The sequence below is a fragment of the Erinaceus europaeus genome, chromosome 10 (assembly GCF_950295315.1).
Source record: "Erinaceus europaeus chromosome 10, mEriEur2.1, whole genome shotgun sequence".
Classification (NCBI taxonomy): domain Eukaryota; kingdom Metazoa; phylum Chordata; class Mammalia; order Eulipotyphla; family Erinaceidae; genus Erinaceus; species Erinaceus europaeus.
Genome location: NC_080171.1, coordinates 22,811,174 through 22,826,600, shown reverse-complemented (window position 1 = coordinate 22,826,600; position 15,427 = coordinate 22,811,174). Strand labels below are relative to the sequence as shown.

Sequence of the window (15,427 nt, the reverse complement as noted above, 5' to 3'; positions counted from 1 at the left end):
TCTATATCTCCCTTCTTTCTCATTTTATCTCTGTTCTATTAAGTTGAATAAATAAATGTTTTTAAAAGAATGGATTGGTTGGGAGTCAGGCTGTAGCGCAGCGAGTTAAGCGCAGGTAGCACAAAGCACAAGGACCAGCGTAAGGAGACCAGTTTGAGCCTTGGTTCCCTACCTGCAAGGGAGTCACTCTCTGTCTTCCCCTTCTCTCTCCATTTCTCTCTGTCCTATCCAACAACAATAATAACTACAACAATAAAAGAACAAGGGCAACAAAAGGGAATAAATAAATAAAATAAATATTTTTTAAAAAGAATGGATTGGTTAAAATAGGAACAGAACAAAACAAACTGCACACATATACAAAACTAAATAAAGTCTCTGATTGTTAAAGGCTTTAGGTCAAAAACTAATCTTACTTTTTAGTGGAGTTTCGCCTCTGGAAAGGATGACACATCAGCTCCTTTGTAGGGACTGTTAAAAAAAAAAGCAGATAAGAATTCTCTCCCCTTCCTGAGATTCCCAAACAGACATATGATGGGCCTAGACCTCGAATAAATCCCTCTCTCCATTGTTACTGGTCATCGCTATCAGGAACAACAAAATAGACCCCTTTGTGCCCGCCCCCCGGGACCTTGCCTCAACTTGGATCAACAATGGTAGGAAATATTCCATCCTCTGAAGGCAGGATGGACAACATACTCCATGCAACACCTGAGGAAGATGGGTTGATATTGGGGCAGCTTGGAATGTTCCTACTCATGACCACAGAATGTGAGCTCAGATCTACAGGGATGTAGAGGTAAGATAGGTTCCTAAGCTGAGTATGGGTACCATATCACATCAAATTGATGGGGTTTACAGTCAACAATATCTATACACCTTTCCCATATCTGGGAGCTACTGTATGCAGTAGCTCCCAGATTTTCCCTGATGCAACTTTCTGGTCCTTTTCCAGCCATGACATCATCTCCCCAGACAATAACTTGGATCCACCTACATTTCAGATTTCAGGCTCAGGGGAAAAAAAAAAGAAAAAAAAAAACTAGTATAGTCACTGGCCCTTTGGAATATAACTAAAATATGCCTACTAGCTATCTATAAAATGGAGACAACCCCCTCCCCAACTTTTCATCTGTACTATTCCATCCTTTAGGTTCATGATTAGTCAACAATTTGTTTGGCTTTATATGTTAACTCTATTTTCAGGCACCAGGTTCCAGATGCTAGCATGACACCAACCAGACTTCCCTGGACTGAAGACCCCACCAATGTGTCCTGGAGCTCCGATTCCCCAGAGCCCCATCCTACTAGGGAAAGAGAGAGGCAGGCTGGGAGTATGGATCCACCTGTCAATGCCCATGTCCAGCAGGGAAGCAATTACAGAAGCCAGACCTTTCACCTTCTGAATCCCACAATGACCTTGGGTTCATACTCCCAGAGGAATAAAGACTAGGAAAGCTATCAAGGGAGGGGATGGGATACGGAGTTCTGGTGGTGGGAATTGTGTGGAGTTGTACCTCTCTTATCCTATGGTTTTGTCAATGTTTCCTTTTATAAATAAAATAAAAAGGAATTATCTCCCCTTATACAATGTTTTATATTTATAATACATACATATTTACTGTGCCAGTTTGATCTTATAATCTTTTGATATGAACATATCAATTACTATATTCCTTACTAGCAGATGAGTGACTACAAGTCTGAGAATTTATGTGATTTTCCCAATGTTTTATCTCTAGCAAATGAAAAATCTAAGACTACTGTTCTTCTGCCATTTGTGATTGACTTAAACTTTTTCAAGAGGATTGCTAGTCAAGATGCTTACTTTCTGTACACAGTCAGATCTTTTTTTTTCTGCTTTTATATTTTCCCTTTTTCTTAAGCAGGGTGTTTTTTTCTCAACACTCAGTTTTGCTTATTGGATATTCAACATTTTACTAGTACCCATAAATTTTCCATGTGTGATGGAAAGCAAAATGTGATGAATTGAACTAGAGGTATATATACAAGCTTAGATTCAGTAAGAAACAAAACCTCGTAGAGGGGCAGGACAGGCAGGATAAAGGAAGCAGTTGAAACCTAGACAGCAGGTATCAGTGTAAAAAATAAAAGAATCATCTGTGTGAACTCCTGTGAATTTCAAACACACTGTACCATATTCTGTGAGGCTAAAACCTGTCTCCATGCTAAGTAACACAGCATATTTTGGCAGATATGAGTGTGACCATCTGACTGAATTGGAATGGGATAGGGCAGAAGGGTTAGCGGTTCCAAACATTTGTTTCTCTTTGGGGCTCCAAATTTTTTCTCTCTATGAAAACTTGGCATAGTGCCCATTTCTTGATTATTTTTTTTTTTTTTTACTTTCCTTTTCCCTTGCCAACTTGTGTTGAATGGCAACTGGGAACATGTCTGATCACACAAGGAAAATTCTGATTGAGGCCATGCTGTGTATGTAACCCTCCTTCAACTTTGAGCCTTGCCTCTGACCCAGATATGTACAACCCAGGGATTTGAAAACCACATGTGGCAGTTACACGAGGAAATGGGATGGAACTGACTTTCTGGCTTCATGTTGGAAGGGATGAAAGTGCCAACAAAGAAGAGCGCACAGCTTAGTTTTGAGATTATTCAGATACATAATGACTACATCTCAGCCTTTCCGAGATTCCTTATAGATGGCATTGTGTACCACAACTAATCTTTTGAATTGTAGATAGTGAGGAAAGCCATAAAAGATTTCAATGCTTTTCTTAGTAAATATTTTGATTTTTGTTCTTTTCAGTTGATGTGAAGAACTCTTTTTACATTTAAAATTTATTCTAAAATTTCTAGGTTGTCATATATGTGTATGATTCTAGCTTATTTCATTTGACTAGAATTAAAGAACTAAAACAAAATCACTGCTCTAAAATTACCAGGTTGACATATGTGTTACCTTAACTCATATTGTTTGACTGGAGGTAAAGGATTAAAAACAAATGTGGACATACTATTTTGTTCTGACTCTGTCTGCTGAACACTGCTTTCAGAAAAAAAAAAAAGCACAGGTAGCAAAACTTCATCTTCCCCAAATGTACTTCAATAAATTTTAAGTGTAAAAACCTAATTTAAAATAATGTCAGCATCTTTGGGCTGTAGAATATGAGGCTCAGCATCTTTAAATTATTTAAGAGGTCCACAGAGAACCAGTTATGCTTATAACGTCAGATTTACTCAGAGAAAGGGGAGAGCCAAGCAAAGTGTTGAATAAGGGTTTCCTATGCAGTTTCATTGAGTTATTTCTGTATTCTGTAATTGTAACAACCGTCCAACCAAACTTGAAAACAAAACAAGATATTCATGTGTTCTATTTACTGTGCTAGTGTTGTCATTTGAAAACAAATATCTGTATTCTAACACTGTTACTTTTTGGCTTTTTTCTTATCAGTAGGATCTATGAGAAAAAAAAAATAAGGTAGTAGGTAAAGATAATGTCCCTGCTACCACTAATAGTTGTCACTGTTTACACTAAATAAGAGACAGGCAACTTCTAAATTGATAATGCCTATCACTGTGTGATTTCACCTGTTAGTTTGGTCTGAGTTAGAGAAAGAGCCTTCTTCTCTTTAAAAGCAAAGTGTACTATACGAAGGACTTTAGCAGCGTATTAATCTACAGTGTTTCATTTATCATACAAAAGAAAAAAATCAATAAGAATGTAGTCTAATGCACAAAGGAATGTTTGATGGCTTGGAAAAGAGAAGACACAGAGAAGGTTTGATCCCAAGAACTGTGTAAAATGAGCACAGTAACATGTGGGAAGCCGTTAACTAGAATTTCATTACTGAACTTTTGCTTAAGCCATCATAGTCCTTTTTTTGAGCTACCAGTTTAGTAGAGAATACTGTGTGTCTGTCACTTTCTAATGGTGACTCTACTTCCTGGGAAAACTATAGTTTATCTGAACTGATAAGTAGGTATTTGACTGAGGACCCCATTTCTGTATGAAGGTCATTGTAAAGTTCATTGTAACATATGCCCTCAAATAGGTGCATTCTCTATTGATAAACACATTCAGTCCTCACTTCTTTTTACTCCTTAAGTTGCCCCTCACATATCTACTCGTGCTCTGACCCAAGAGGCTTTTCTTTTATTTTTTTCCTTCACTTATCAAACTGAAAATTTTCTGGGCCTTAGTCTTCCTAATTTTTATTTATAGTTTATTTTCTATCTTCTTTATAATTATCTCTTACAGTGCTAAATAAAAATCAAAATATTTTCAATTACTTTAAAGATACAAGGGGGCATCAGAAGAAGAGAAAAGAAACAATGAGGAATTCCTATAACAAAGTCTAAAATTCAGTCTGGCTCTGGAAGCTGATGTGAGGAGGGAATGATGATGATAGACTGATATTTAACATTTGCTTAGCTATATACCAGTGTCAGGTACATGGATCAGCAATGACTCCTTACCAGAAATAAGTTGTTTTGTTTGTTTGTTTGTTTGTTTGTTTTTACATTCTACCTACTTTTGTGCTCTTAAGTTAAGGGCCATTCAATTTTGTCTGACACTTAGCAGTTTTACAACAGATGCAAAAAAAAAAATTCTGTTTGCCTCTTTATTAGATCAAACACTGATTTAAAATAAAGTCAACCAGACTTCCCTGGGCAGACTAATGGTCCTGGAGTCTTACTTTCCCAGAGCCCTGCCCCACTAGGGAAAGAGAGAGAAAGGCTGAGAGTATGGATCAAGCTGTCAGTGCCCATGTTCAGCCTGGAAGCAAGTACAGAAGCCAGACCTTCCACCTTCTGCACCCCATAATAACCCTGGGTCCATACTCCTAGAGGAATAAAGAATAGGAAAGCTATCAGGAAAGTGGATGGAATACAGAGTTCTGGTGGTGGGGACTGTGTGGAGTTATATCCCTCTTTTCCTATGGTTTTTCTCAGTATTTCCTTTTTATAAATAAAAATTTAAAAAAAAAATAGGAAAGCTATGGGGGGGGGATGGGATACGGAGTTCTGGTGATAAGAATTGTATGAAATTGTACCACTCTTATCCTATGGTCTTGTCAGTATTTCCATTTTATAAATTAAAACTTAAAAAAATTAAATAAAATCATACTAGTAAAGGCACTTATACTGAGGCTGAGACAATACAGTTCAATCATGCTTCTTTCTGGTGACCTAATTTGATACAATAAAATGCAGATAATAGAGAAATGTGATTCATAATATGGGTGGGTAGGGCAGATGAGGCATGTAACAATACACTCATAATCATTTTCAAAATGCACTGTTTGAAAAAGTGTAAAGACTACTGTCTTCTGTCTCCAGAGAATTTCTGATACAGTCATTCCCAGAGGAAAAAAAAAAACTACACTTTTTTGATTGATTGCACATAGAAAAATGTACTTTTTTTCCCCACATGGCAGATCTTCACACACAAAACCAAGCATATACAATATTGATCACTACAGACTTTAAAACAAGACAAGGGATTGAAGTTCAGTGTATTCCAAAGACCTGAAAATATAAGAATATTTTTATAGCATATAGTAGAATGTAAACCTGTTTTAACTCATCACTTATTTTTTACCCCCCCATAACAATTTAGGAACATAGAACAAGTAATTTGATCCATTTAAAACATATTTTCTTCTTTTCTTTTCTTTTCTCTTCTTTCTTTCTTTTTCTTTTTTTTTTTATTACTGGGCTCAGTGCCTGCACTATAAATCCACTGCTCCTGCAGGCTATTTTTTCCCTTTCATTGCCCTGATTGTTTACCATTTTATTTTTATTGTTGTCATTGTTGTTGGATAGGACAGAGAGAAATCGAGAGAGAAAGGGAAGACTGAGAGGGGGTGAGAAAGATAGACACCTGCAGAACTGTTTCACCGCCTGTGAAGCGACTCCACTGCAGGTGGGGAGTGGAGGGGGATCTAACTGGTTTCCTTACGCTGGTCCTTGAGGTTTGCACTATGTGCACTTAACCCGCTGAGCTACTGCCCGGCCTCCCATTTAAAACATATTTTATTGCGCTGGACAAATAGCTTACTGCTTTGCCACTTTCACAGTTGAGATTGTAGCTTGGCCTCCAACACACTGAAGTGTGGTAGTCTCTCTCTCTCTGTCTCTCTCTCTGTCTCTCTCTCTCTCTCCCTCTCCCCCCCCCCCACTTCAAAAGTCATCCTGAAGTGGTGCAGCCCTGCAGATGACCAAAAAAATTAAACTGTAAAATATATTTCATTATTAAAATTGTATGTTATGGGCTGAACAGCAGTAAACCCAGTTGAATGCACATGTTACTATGTGCAAGGACCTGAGTTCAAGCTCTCCACCTGCAAGGGAAAAGCTTCACTTTCCATCCTTTCTTTCATACTGATTTGTAATGTTTAACACATCTTCTTCAGTTTTAAATCTATGTTGTGTATGTTTTAGAATTTTAACTTCCATTTTGTGTATATATGGCAATTTTCTTTTTGTGTGCATGGTAATATGGGCTCTCAACCAGGTGTACCACCACCTAGCCCCTTTGTGTGCATGGTAATATGGGCTCTCAACCAGGTGTACCACCACCTAGCCCCTGACATTCTTTCATTTTTTTAAAATTTTTATTATCTTTATTTATTTATTGCATAGAGACAGCCAGAAATCGAGAGGGAAGGGGGGAATAGTGACGGAGAGTGACACAGAGACTCCTGCAGCCCCGCTTCACCACTTGCAAAACTTTCCCTCTGCAGGTGGGGACTTGTACATTGTAACATGTGCGCTCAACCAGGTGCGCCACCACCTGGCCCCCGTTCTTTCATTCTTATGTGTGTAGAAAACTGGTGAATATGTATGAGTCCTTGCTTTCAGTTCTTTGGGCATATATACAGGGAATAGAATTGCTGGATAATAATGGTGATTTTATATTTTAATGCCTTCAAAAAATTACCATACCATTTGCATAATGTCCCCACCATTTTTCCTTTCCAGCCAACAATGCGAGGAGTTCCAATGTCTACACATCTTCTCCAAGGCTTATTGTCTATTGTCTAGTTTTTCTCTAATAACTGTGAAATGATAACTCTCTGAGATTTTTTATGCATATTTTTCTAGTCATTAGTTCTGTCAGATATTTTATATGCTTATTGGCTATTTTTAAAACACTTTATTGGGAAGTTAATGGTGTACTGTACTGTCATTGACAAATGGGCACAACCGCTCTTCAATCCAAAGATGCCTGAGAGATGGTCTGAAACCCAGGTCAACCCTTTCTCTCCTTCCCCAGGGTCTTTTGCTTTGTTGCAATACACGTCGCCTAGTCCAAACTTCACTTTATATTTTCCCTTACTGTCCTTTCCCCCTTAAGTCCCACCTATGAGTGAGATCATTGGTTATAAGACCTCTTCCTGAAAGATCTCACTCAATTTTATATCTTCTTTGTGTTGGTGTCTAATTAAATCTTTTTTCCCATTGTGGCAGGCTGTGATGCAATGATAACCTAATTGGCAAATCCTTTGCCTGTTTACCAAATGATTTTTTAAAAATATTTATTTTATTTATTTATTCCCTTTTGTTACAGCACTGAAGGAAAATGATGTTATAATGTCTCTGGTGTTTCTGCACTTCTAGGTGAATGAAAAAGTGAGCCAAGGGGCCGGGCAGTAGTGCAGTGGGTTAAGTGCACATGGCGCTAAGTGCAAGCACTGACACAAGGATCCCAGTTCGAGCCCCTGGCTCCTCACTTGTAGGGGGGTCGCTTCACAAGATGTGAAGCAGGTCTGCAGGTATCTTTCTCTCCCTTTCTCTCTCTTCCCCTTCTCTCTTGTTTTCTCTCTATCATATCCAACAACAACAGCAACAATAACAATAATAACAAGGCCAAAAACAGGGGCAACAAAATGGGAAATATGGCCTCTAGGAGCAGTGGATTCATAGTGCAGGCACCGAACCCCGGCGATAACCCTGGAGGCAATCAATCAATCAATCAATCAATTAAATATAAAATTAAAAAAGTGAGCCATAACAGTGAAACTTTGTACATGCGTGAAGCCACAGCTCCCTCCACTACAAAAAGTTACTATAGATGTAACTAAGATTTTAATTAGTAAAATCATTACTAAATGTAAATTGCAGTCAGACTTTACCTTTCTTCTAAATGCTTTCTGGCTTCTTTTCTTATGCTTCTAAATCTCTCAGTCAGGACTGAGTAGTACTCACATTCCTCTCTCTCTCTCTCTCTCTCTCTCTCTCTTACTTTGTAATAAGCATGAAATAAATAGCATCTGACTTCATCGACTTAAATTTATGTTATGCTAAAGACAACAGGAATAGTTTCTCAGTACTTTGCTAAAACTAATAAATAGTTTCTCAGTGTTTTTCTTGGTGTGGAAAGTCATCCACAGATTATTATACCACTTTTCCCCAATTAATCCAAGTTAATGAATTCACTAGACAATAATGACTCTGATTTAGAAGAAGATGGTCCCCCGACACAGCGTTTTAATTATCAAGCCACAACTGTGCAGAAAATATTTTTAAATGAAGACAAATTGATTTGAATTGTAATACAGACTGCTTTCTTAGTAATTAAGATGGGATATTTGTTAAGATATACCATTAATACTGTAACTGTTTTTTTTTATGTCTTTAAATATTCTTGCTTCTGATTGTTGTGAAAGTTTTTTTTTTCTAATTCTTCCAGTTGAAGGGGTAATATTGTACAAACTGCTCTGATGAAAAGAAAAATATTAAAATATTGATTTTCCTTGTTAGTATATATATATATATATATATATTTAAAATAATTTTACAATTGACCCTCATCACTGACCTGTAAATATGATAGCTTATAGGCAAAATGACGTTGCAGATATGACTTAGATTAAGGATACTGAGAAGAGACATTATCTTTTATTCTCTGGGTGGGCTCAGTTTAATTACATACGCTCTTTAAAGTGAAGAACTTTCTCCTGCTATAGTCAGAGAAATGTGAGGATTTAAGAAGGGAATGGTAAATTCTGCCATACTAGCACTTAAGGTGGATGAAATGGCCACAAGCCAAGGAATGCAGGCAGCTCTCGTATCTAGAAAAGACAAGGAAGTAGATTCCTTCTTAACACTTTTAGAATTGAATGCAGGAGTTATATTGTATTATTTAGTTTGTTATAATTTGATATAGTAGCAATTCACAACAAACGTTTATTATTTATTTAAATTTACTACTTTGCACAGAAAATAGAGTGTGAATATTATCATGTATTTTTATAAAGAGAGTGAAATTGTTCACTTATTTTTCCAAAAAAAATCATACACTTGATTATATGTATGGATATACATATCTTGGCTTAAATATTTGTTATTAGTTGGAAGTTACAGATAAGCTTGCTACTCAATTTGATATTTTCTTTACATATTTCACAAAAATGGTTATAGTTGTTTGAATTTCAGAATTAAACTTTCAATATAGTAGTATACAGTAATTTAGTTAAATTATTGCTTTTCAAAAAGTTTTAATAAAATATTCTTTGTCATATCTACTATTAATCTTCCTATTAATCCTCTTTCAGTGGCAGGTAATCTTGGGTTAGAAGGGAAATTCTTACTAGCAAATTAGGAAGAATATTTGCATTCAGAGACAACAATGTAATTTGCTTAATGTGTCTGTTTAAATGTAAATTTTTAGTGTTATCTAATAACCTTCAGAATACTTAAAGTCAATTTAGTTCATTATGGGGTGGAGGTGGGGCATGGATCACACTGACATGTGATCCAAAGTAAAAGAACCACTGTCTACGAGATTCAGGGTAAATGGACTTTTAACAAATCTGAAATTCCAAGAAAAAACTTTTGTACTAGAATGTTTAACATCATTCAGCCTCCTGAATTCTAATCTTACTTTTCAAGGATATAGTTCAGTAGGTACTATCAAACTTTATTTTGAGATTGTCTCCACTCTAGTTGGATTGTCAGAAGCAAGTCTCAAAAAATAATAGTTTTATGGGCACTGAAAGTGTGGTGGTTAATTTTAGTGTGTCCATTTGCCTGGATCAACTGATGTCTAGATAGGTGGTTAAATGTTAATCCAGAAATAGCCTGAGTACGTTTTTAGATGCAATCAACATTTAAACTGACTTAGTGAAGCAGGTTGCAGACCTGGCTAAGACCAAAAAGCTGGCCTGCCCACTAATAAGAGGTATCTCCTTCTGCATGACTACTTTATAATACATCGCCTATATTTTATGGCTTATAGATATGAACTGAACATTAGTTTTCTTTGAGTCTTGAGTCACTGACTTTCAGAGTGAAGACTAACAGCATTTCTTCTACTAGATCTCCAAATTATATTCTCAGTTTCCTTTCTATATCCCTTCCTTCTTTCTCTCCCTCCTTCCTTACTTTTTCTTTTCTCTTGTTGGGGCTTGATGAAGGCACAAGGAATCGACCAATCCTGGTATCCTGGTGGCCATTTTTTTTTTCTGATAGGGTCAGAGATTGAGAGAGTGGGATAAATAAGAAAGGAGAAAGAGAAAGAGAGAAACTTGCAGTACTTCTTTACCACTAATGAAGCTTCCCCCGCTGAAGATAGGCACCAGGGGCTTGAGCCTTGGTTCTAGTACACTGTAGTGTGTGCACTTTAGTGCCACTTCCTGGTCCACTCTCTCTTAAATGTTTGCCTGTGTATTAAATATAGTGTATCTACACACACACACACACACACACACACACACACACACACACACACACACACACACACTGTATCTTCTGTTTCTTTAGAAAACCCTGACAAATAAAGATAGGTGAAAACATATGATGAACATGCCCTGTTCTTATTTGCTGATAGTCACATAATCTTTCACTTATGAAACTTCTATTCCTCATGGATCCAGTTAATACCTGGAGTGAGGACAAGGCTTATTCCTGTGAGAATTACAATACACTTTCAGTGAGTAAGTGATTTCAATAAAAAACAAAACCAATTCACAACACACTCACAGTGGTGACAATTAACGTTATTTATCGAATGGAACATCATCTGAAAAAGAAAAAACTTTGTATAGTTGAACATGAACCAGAGGTCTGGGACACATTGGTGTGGTCATTGCCCAGGGAGTTTAGGATGGAATCACAGTAGCATCTGCAGTTTGGTAGCTGTGGCTTAGTGAGTTTCTGAAGAAATCCTGATTATATTTTGTTGAGTTTTTAGGTGAATTTTTGTTGCTTTTTTAGTTTACCAAAAGCATGGTCTGAAATGGTTCCTATTCCATAGTATTACCTCCTGAAATCCCAAAGCATGAAAATTTTATGTCATTCTTTTTTTTTTATCTTCATGCCATTATGCAAGCTTGGTTCATTTTATGTAAATACATTAATGTGAACCATCACATTAACAAAAGGAAAATAAAAAATCATATGATTATTTCAATAGATGTAGACAAAGCTCTTAATTATATTTGATATCCTTTAATGATCAAAGGGGTCCAAAACAGTAAATGGAGAAAAGAGAATATTTTCAACAAATGGTCTTGGAAAAAATTAGGTTGAAATGTGTGGACGAACAAAGCTGCATCTTCATGCACAAAAGTCAACTCAAAATGAATCAAAGACATAGACATTAGACCAGAAACCATCAAGTGCATAGAAGAAAAACATTGGCAGGGCATTTCACAATCTATGCTTTGGAAATATCTTCAAAGACTCAAGTCTAACTGTAAAGGAAACAAAAACAAAAATAAACCAGTGGGACAATATGAAACTTAAAAGTTTCTGTAAAGGAAAGTGAACCATCACCAAAACAGCAAGATACCACCAGATAGAAAGGCACACATCAGATATAATGCTAATAACCGAAGTGCATAATGACCTCACTATACCCAGAAGTGAAAATCACAAATAAGACAAACTCCATCAAAAAAATAGGAAGAGGATATAGCAGAATTTTCTGAAGAGATTCAAACATAAAAAAATTCTTAAGACACTGATTATTAGAAAAAATGCAAATGAAGACAACAATGAGATATTACTTTAGACCTGTGAGAGCATTATGCATCATAAATGACAAAAACACTGACTGTTGGTGAAAATGTGGAGAAAAAAGGAAACCTTATACACTGCTAGTGGGAATGCACATTGGTCCAACTCATATGGAAAACAGTCTCAAAATGCTAGAAATAGACCTACCCTATGATTCAGCAATTCCTCCTCTGGGTATATATTCTAAGAAAATAAACACACCCACCCAAAGAGATCGATGCACTCCTATGCCCACAGAAACAAAGTTTGTAAAAGCCCAGAGATCACCATATGCCAGTGTTTTGGCCTCCATCTTTCATGAAAATCAATAGGTAATTAAATAATATTAAAAATAAAATGGAACACTGAGACTGGCAAGGTAGTTCCATTGGGAAGGTATCTGCTTGGCTTGTGTATGAACTAGGTTTGAGCCCATCTCACACCTCACTGAGGGAAATCTTTGGAGCTGAGATGTCCCTCTCTCTCTCTTCCACTGATTTTTTGTCTCTGTATCTGAAAGTGCAAGGACCCACATAAGGATCCCGGTTGGAGCCTCTGGGTCTCCACCTGCAGGGGGAAAACTTCACAAAAGGAAAAAAAAAATAGCCTCCAGGAGCAGTAGATTCATAGTACAGACACCAAGCCCCAGCAATAACCCCGGAGGCAAGAGAAAAAAAAAAGATAACTTATCTATAAGAAAAAAATATTTTAGTGATGAGTATATGAGGACACAATTCACAAATAATAAATTCAAGTCAAAATAACTACTGATTTAGCACTTCAACATGTTAAGTATAGTTTATTTAATAACCCTGATTGCATCATATTACATTATATATTATATTATATTTTACAATAATTTTCAGTAAATAAAGCATATAACATTAGTAATATGAAAGGAGTGGGGGTCAGGTGGTTGCAAACCTGTTAAGTTACCATGCACAGAGACTAGGTTCAATTCCTTGCTCTCCATTTGCAGAGGGGAAGTTTCATGAGTGGTGAAGCAGTGCAGCAGGTGTCTCTCTCCTTGTGTCCCCTGTTCCCCTCTTAGTTTCTCTCTGTCATATCCAATAAAAAAATATTTCAAAAGCAGGTCAGCAAGATTATAAGGTTGGCTCGCTACAGGATATGACTGTGTTTAGAAGAAAGATTTCTATTTCACCCCTACTTTTATTACATTATTGTGATGCTCTCTGAGATTAAATGATAACAGTTCCAAGGGAAATGCACAGGTACTCCACAGTTTCAGAGAGTGGAGTTTCTCAGTAGAAGTCACCGTTTTTCTGTCAGTTTCTCCATTTGCCAATCACTCTTTTACCACACAGTACCAAGACTGGGAGAGAGAAGGACGAGAGAGGGAGAAAGGGAAAGAAGAGAGAAGAGAGAAGAGAGAGAGAGAGAGAGAGAGAGAGAGAATGCACAACATCCCAGCCAAACATAACAGCTCACTAACCCTCTGTGAAGAGAAACTTATCTTCAAAGATGAGGTCTGTTGTCCTCACACACCCATGAAGGTAAAGCCCTTCTCTCACTGATGCTGCAGAAGCAAGGCAGAAGCAGACATTCTGTGGGGCATGCCTTCAAAGCAGTCCAACAGCAGGGCTTGTGGACATTAATACTCCATTTGTTTCCAAGTACAGAGAGCCTGCCAGTGTGATGTGATTGTGTTACATATGCACACGGCCCGGCTGGCAGCAAAGTAACTGCACAGCTGGTCTGCTCTAATTTTAGCACTCTGGAGCCTCATCCTCAGTCCTCTAGAAAAGTTCCCCATATCAGGAAATGAGTGTGGGAAAGAAAAAAAAAAGTGTTGCAGCTTTATCTTTTTTTTTTTTTTTTTAATTTGGAGGATGTGTAATAAGGATGATGATATATGCCTATATACATGTGTGGACAAGGTGAATCTTTTCATTCATTTTTCCCCATTTTAAGACTTTGAATATCTTAGTCTCTGAACAAAAAATAACTATGACATAAACTTCACTGACTTGTTAACACAATCAATGGGATTTTTTTTTTTTTTTGATATGGCTGTTAAGTCATCACAAGGTTAAGCCAACCTACTTTGACTTCATTTCTTTAGCTCTTCTAACTACTTTCCCTGAAACCAGGGATCTCTGGTATGTACTTATGTTGTCATATATATATTTTGAAATTGCAACCACCACTGTTAATATTTCAAGTAGCTAGTTTAGTAACACAGGAATTTATGCTGACATTAAAAGCCATACTGAATTGCTGCTAGGGATATTTTAAGAATCTCTCTATTACTAATGTGACAAATGATGACTTTAATGGCACTATAAACCAGAAATATGAAAGCATTATTAAAAAACTGCTTCATAAAAGAGTTATCAAGAAACTATCAGTTAAGCTGTTTAGACATCATGAAAGTTCACTCTAAACACACTGGACCACTTCAGACATACAGAACTAACAGTATTATGAAATGTAGAGGTAATGAATATTATCGCTTCAAAACTTGACTTTGCCAATCTGAGTCTGTATAAATTATGTTGGTCAGGGAAATCCTTCTACCTTATGAGACCAATTCACATTTAAAAGCCATTTTATTATGATGATGCATTTTTTTTTCAGTCCATTGCCCAGATATATAGATCACAGGTAGAAACTGCATCAGTTCCTTTGATTTAAATATTGAAATAGTTTATTACATCCTTCCACATTATAAGATATGGGACTTTGCACTGAAGTGTATCATTCCATTAATTATTCAAAGTCTATGTGGTGGTTAAACATTTATGTCCCATACACATTTTCATCTTTTTTTCCCCTTATAATGAATGGGTCCATTAGACACTTGGGATGTTATGAGCTGCTTTCAGTTCTGGAATAATATATTTTACGGCAGTAGTCTTGATCCTTGCGGAAGTCTACTGGTAACAAATTTGTGCCAGTGAACAAGTGAAATGGCTTTAGAAATCTACTAGTACTCATGCATGGATTAATTTAAGGGATATATTGCTGTTTTTTTTTTAAATTCAAAGTCACCTGCTTACACGTAAATATTAGGAAACCTAACAATATATATTTGGGACCACAAGAATGCTCTGATAGTCTGTCTTCTGTTCATTAAATTGCATTTTTGTGTAGTTGACTTTTGCCCAAACACCATGTTAAACACAACATTCTAAATAGATACATTTAAAACTATCATTTTTAGAAAAGTGAACACTTACAAAGGAAATAGAAAAATTGTAAGGAATGATGCATCTGTGACATGAAATGCACAGAGGTTCTGATAGAGGCAACAATGTTTATAATGGCCTTAGTGGGATGTGACTGATGTAACCACTGAGGTTACAATAATCAGTTCCTCTGAAACAGCATCTGTAAAACTTGATTAGGCTTCAGAATCACTCTCAGGGCATACTTTCTACGCTCACTGTCAGTTTCTAATTTAGTGGATCTGGATTGAGGC

General features: G+C 36.6%; 1 long non-coding RNA gene across 1 annotated transcript in view; it reads right to left on the bottom strand.

Moving 5' to 3' along the window:
* The window catches only part of LOC132540717 (uncharacterized), a 54,289-nt gene extending 40,644 nt beyond the window's left edge, over positions 1 to 13,645 (bottom strand). Inside the window, exons 1-2 of the long non-coding RNA XR_009551879.1 lie at positions 13,439 to 13,645; positions 12,910 to 13,043 (exon numbers count right to left, since the gene is read on the bottom strand). This is a non-coding gene — a long non-coding RNA (uncharacterized LOC132540717). The remainder of the gene's footprint in view (positions 1 to 12,909; positions 13,044 to 13,438) is intronic.
* Positions 13,646 to 15,427: the final 1,782 nt, after the last annotated feature.